Below are 6,417 nucleotides of genomic sequence, written 5' to 3'. Positions count from 1 at the left end.
CAGCAATTTCTGTTAGACAATACATTTTTCCGTAAAGATCCTATGGACCCTATAGATACCTCCTTCACATAGCTTGGGCTTATAAATACTAATGATGATGATACTACCTTCATGTTATATTGCCTTATAGACCTGCATTCAAAGCAGACACTTTTTTTTAGCTTTGAATCTGAACGTGTGGTCAAGATGACTTTGTTACATTTTCATCAGTACTTAATAATATGTACAGTTGAAGTCGGAAGTTTACATACACTTAGGTTGGAGTCATTAAAACTCGTTTTTCAACCACTCCACAAATTTCTTGTTAACAAACTATAATTTTGGCAAGTCGGTTAGGACATCTACTTTGTGCATGACACAAGTAATTTTTCCAACAATTGTTTACAGACAGATTATTTCACTTATAATTCACTGTATCACAATTCCAGTGGGTCAGAAGTTTACATACACTAAGTTGACTGTGCCTTGAAACAGCTTGGGAAATTCCAGAAAAGGATGTCATGGCTTTAGAAGCTTCTGATAGGCTAATTGACATAATTGGAGTCAATTGGAGGTGTACCTGTGGATGTATTTCAAGGCCTACCTTCAAACTCAGTGCCTCTTTGCTTGACATGATGGGAAAGTCAAAAGAAATCAGCCAAGACCTCAGAAAAAACAATTGAAGACCTCCACAAGTCTGGTTCATTCTTGTGAGCAATTTCCAAATGCCTGAAGGTACCACGTTCATCTGTACAAACAATAGTACGCAAGTACAAACACCATGGGACCACGCAGCCGTCATACCGCTCAGGAAGGAGACACGTTCTGTCTCCTAGAGATGAACGTACTTTGGTGCGAAAACTGCAAATCAATACCAGAACAACAGCAAAGGACCTTGTGAAGATGCTGGAGGAAAGAGGTACAAAAGTATCTATATCCACAGTAAAACGAGTTCTATATCGACATAACTTGAAAGGCCGCTCAGCAAGGAAGAAGCCTCTGCTCCAAAACCGCAATAAAAAATACAGACGACGGTTTGCAACTGCACATGGGGACAAAGATCGTACTTTTTGGAGAAATGTCCTCTGGTCTGATGAAACTAAAATAGAACTGTTTGGCCATAATGACCATTGTTTTGTTTGGAGGAAAAAGGGGGAGGCTTGCAAGCCGAAGAACACCATCTCAAACGTGAAGCACGGGGGTGGCAGCATCATGTTGTGGGGGTGCTTTGCTGCAGGAGGGACTGGTGCACTTCACAAAATAGATGGCATCATGAGGTAGGAAAATTATGTGGAAGTATTGAAGCAACATCTCAAGACATCGGTCAGGAAGTTAAAGCTTGCTCGCAATTGGGTCTTCCAAATGGACAATGACCCCAAGCATACTTCCAAAGTTGTGGCAAAATGGCTTAAGGACAACAAAGTCAAGGTATTAGAGTGGCCATCACAATGCCCTGACCTCAACCCTATAGAACATTTGTGGGCAGAACTGGAAAAGCGTGTGCGAGCAAGGAGGCCTACAAACCTGACTCAGTTACATCAGCTCTGTCGGGAGCAATGGGCCAGAATTCATGCAACTTATTGTGTGAAGCTTGTGGAAGGCTGCCCGAAATGTTTGACCCAAGTTAAACAATTCAAAGGCAATGCTACCAAATACTAATTGAGTGTATGTAAACTTCTGACCCACTGGGAATGTGATGAAAGAACTTAAACCTGAAATAAATCATTCTCTTTACTATTATTCTGACATTTCACATTCTTAAAATAAAGTGGTGATCCTAACTGACCTAAAACAGGGAATTTTTACTAGGATTAAATGTCAGGAATTGTGAAAAACGGAGTTTAAAAATATTTGACTAAGGTGTATGTAAACTTCCGACTTCAGCTGTACATACAAAGCTAAAGACCATAATCTACAGAGGGTAGTGCGAACGGCCCAGTACATCACTGGGGCCAAGCTTCCTGCCATCCAGGACCTCTATACCATGCGGTGTCAGAGGAAGGCCCTGAAAATTGTCAAAGACTCCAGCCACCCTCGTCATAGACTGTTCTTTCTGCTACCGCACGGCAAGCGGTAACGGAGCGCTCTTGGACCTAGACTTGCTAGGTCCAAGAGGCTTCTTAACAGCTTCTATCCCCAAGCCATAAGACTCCTGAACATCTAGTCAAATGGCTACCCAGACTATTCACATTAACCCCCTCCCCTCTCCACACCACTGCCACTCTCTGTTGTCATCTATGCATAGTCACTTTAATTAACTCTACCTACATGTACATACTACCTAAACTAACCGGTGCCCCCGCACATTGACTCTGTACCGGCACCCCCCTGTATATGTTATTTTTTACTGCTCTTCTTTAATTTCTTGTTACTTTTATCTCTTATTCTTATCCATATTTATTTTTACTGCACTGTCGGTTAGGGGCTCGTAAGTAGGCATTTCACTGTAAGGTCTACACCTGTTGTATTCGGCGCATGTGTCTAACAACATTTGATTTGTTTTATACAGTATATGATATATTCCCAGAGCAGATGTCTGTATGTTTTAAGTATTCTACTGATGACTCTGCGCAGATGAGTTATTTAACCTCTGGTGACCCCCTATTGGTCTGTACTGTTCTTTAATCCTGTAGAGAGAACCCCACAGAGACACAGTGGGGTATGAAGAGGCTGCACACACCCTTTGAGGAGTCTCCTGGCTAGGTAGAAGAAACCGCGCAGTGTTGCAGCTCTCCACGGCTCTATGTTTCTAATGGGTTTTCTTCGGAGGATAAATGGACCTCTGGAAATTGCCTCTGAAAATATACTTCTCTCTGAGATCAGTGGCCCACACCTGCACAGAGCCATTAATAGACTTCCCATGACACAGTTTCAGTCCTACCAGACTCCAGTTGATACATTTCACAGACTAAAGCTAACATTCAGCCTAGATTAAATCAACACCTATAACAATAAATACGTGTTTTGTTCACCAAGTCAGCCTCTTTTATAACCCCTGATTAATTTGCAATAGTTTTATGATCACTCCTTTGCAAAACAAATTCATGCCTCCATAAGTTTGTTTGAAAGAACATACACTGAGTGTACAAAACATTAAGAACACCTTCTCTTTCGACATAGACTGACCAGGTGAATCCAGGTGAAAACTATGATCCCTTATTGATGTCACTTGTTAAATCCACTTCAATCAGTGTAGATGAAGGGGAGGAGACAGGTTAAAGAAGGATGTCTAAGCATTGAGACAATTGAGACATGAATGTTGTATGTGTGCAATTCAGAGGGTGAATGGGCAAGACAAAAAATGTAAGTGCCTTTGTATGGGGTATGGTAGTAGGTGCCAGGCGCACCGGTTTGTGTCAAGAACTGCAACGCTGCTGGAATTTTCAAGCTCAACAGTTTCCCGTGTGTATCAAGAATGGTCCACCACCCTAAGGACATCCAGCCAACTTGACACAACTGTGGGAGGCATTGGAGTCAACATGGGCCAGCATCCCTGTGTAACGCTTTCGACACCTTGTAGAGTCCATGCCCTGACGAATTGAGGCTGTTCTGAGGGCGAAAGGGGGGAGGGTGGATCGCAATGTTAGGAAGGTGTTCCTAATGTTTGGTATACTCAGTGTATATTTCAGTTGCAACACTGCCGCTCTGCCACCTCTCAATTGAGCACATGCCATGCAATACCACTAGATGGCGATATAACGTGTTATCACTTTGACATGCACACAAAAAGGTTTTCACCTACCCTGTCCACATAGTAAAAGTGAATTACCTCATGTAACTGAACAATTATAGTCAGCAAAAAAAAAGTTCACACTACAATATACACTTCCAAGTATTTATTATAGTGCCATTCAACCCATTGAGACCTGATGAAAGGTCAACACCTTCTTATAATAGACACACTAGGGAGCATTTCTTCTAGTGTGCAGAGTCTTTTTTGCTAATGAACATTTGTGTACGGCACCTGCTCAAAACCGTTGGGTATGCAAGTGTTCCACCATTTTTCAATATAACTGCTTGAAATGTTCTGTTTTACTCCAATGTCACTTTTAGGGTTGGTCTGTTTCAACTAAATGTTATCTTCTGAGCTGCCTCGAGTAGATAGTAACTCATTACCCTCTGGCTGTGCTATAGAGTGTAAATATGATTAAATAAATACCCTTTGCGGTGTTGGGAGAATGACCACCTGGTTTGTGTTTGTCCTGGTATTTCTCCTCTGTACTGTTTCACCAACGGACATGCCCAAGGCCACCGAAGCAGCTGAGCACTTCCCACAGCATTGGGGCTCTCTGTCCAGGACACATGATAAAGACCACATACTGGTCTACTCTCACCAGGTTACATGAACGGAGTAATAGTAACACTCTCCATGCTGTGTGTCTAATTTTACCATTATATAATGGACTCATCCCAGTGAGGGCCCAGTGAGGAGTCAGAGGAGTTATACAGCCAGACAATCCCGCCGTTCTACTATCACTCAGGAACACTTCTCTACTAATTATTCACAAACCGCCAGAGACAGAGGACAGCTACACACACACACACACACACACACACACACACACACACACACACACACACACACACACACACACACACACACACACACACACACACACACACACACACACACACACACACACACACACACACACACACACACACACACACACACACACACACACACACACACACACACACACACACACACACACACACACACACACACACACATTCACATTCACACTCACACACGGTTCGGTTCAATAGCTCAGGGAACAGAGGCACTGATGTGACAAGACTGCTGAGGAAAGCATAGCTAGCGCCTCAGGGATGTGTCAGAGTGACAGACTGGCTCACACACTCATAGCCACATACACGTGGACACACACGCACATACACACGCACACACACACAATTGTCAGATTTTGATCTCGCATGTTTTGTAATAGCGCATGACCGGTACATACTTAGATGGAATGTGGCTGTTATGTAGTCATTATATAACATCAGAGGAATCAAATTATTGAGTCCAACAATCAGTTTGGGAGCCAAAGCCCTGACTCACACAGCTGAGTTCACTAGGCACTCAGCATTGATGAATCATTTGTTACTAATTGAAATTCACTGATAATTAATAAGGCAATACACTTGAAAAGGCCCAGCCTCCATGGGGTGTAAGCACAGAGCACCCGGCCAGCATGATGCGTAAAGAGCAGATGCTTGGGGGGGGTTTGTTTGTTCCTCTAGTTAATGTTTAATTTAGGAGGGGCTGTGTTGAAGTACAGGGTCAGAGGGGAAGGCAGAGCTACAGAACACCTCTCAGCCTCTGACATAGGGCTGGGACAGCTAGGGAGCTCTCTGGTCCACTCAGGCTGCTGGTGGGTTTAGGTAGTGTCCACATGCCACTTGAGGTGTCCTACCTGTTCTGTTCCACCTGTTCCTGGGCCATGTGGTGGAGTTGCTGTGGATCCCTCGCTTCAGGAGGAAGGTGCCAACCAGAGGTAGTCTTTACTTTAATCAACAATTTGCTTGGAATTTGACTAACTTCTTTACATATATTTTTAATTACTCAGTTATTATGCTATATTAATTAACAGTGCTGACAATGGTCCTTGGTCAGGGCAGGCCCAAGCCTTTTGAGGGCCCTAGGTGAGATTTTTTTTTAAAGTTGACAAATTAATTTCCTGTAATTCTACACATTTTGCAATTGGGCGTAGAGAACATTTTGCAATTCTATAACTCATTTCATGCAATTCTACACATTTTGCCATGCTAATATGATATCTGAGTGAGAGTGACTAACAAAATCAATGGGGTCCCCTGGAGGTCAGGGCCCCTGGGTAATTTGGCCATGATTAAGGTTTAGATAGCTGGTTAGACTAATTTACCAATCCATGTTTATTTTGCTGACATAACGAGAGAAAAACTGATGATGCACAAACAAATTCCAAAATGGCACCTTATGTATTCTACTTACTCTCAACAGTTTTTTTTATGTGTTTTTGTCTTTATTTGTTTTTAGGTCAGGAGTCACTAATCGACCGCTTATTACTTATTCCCAGGGCCGGCCCTGCCCTTGTTAATGGTTTCACTGCCCAAGCCTGTGATTGCATCCCCTGCCTACCTCTGTCCCCCATGCTCAGTAACTGGAATCTGTCCCTGCAGACACACTGTAGAGCAGGGCCGGCTGGTTACTGCGCCCTGGGGTCAGGCTGCTCGCCCTGGCTGCTCACGCTTTTAGAGGACTCACTGGAGAGTTTTATGTATTGTATATAGTTTGCATGTGGGAGTTTTTTGTTTGTATAGCTATATCACTGACTACATATCAGCATTTGGACTCACGTCTGTAATGTTTAGGTAGGAGTGGCCGGTGTAGTAACATTGATTACATTGTAATGTGTAGTACAATACCTCATGGTGGATCCATGAGGTGAA

Source organism: Salvelinus alpinus, chromosome 13, assembly GCF_045679555.1.
Source record: "Salvelinus alpinus chromosome 13, SLU_Salpinus.1, whole genome shotgun sequence".
Classification (NCBI taxonomy): Eukaryota; Metazoa; Chordata; class Actinopteri; order Salmoniformes; family Salmonidae; genus Salvelinus; species Salvelinus alpinus.
Note: the sequence above shows the minus strand (reverse complement) of the source record.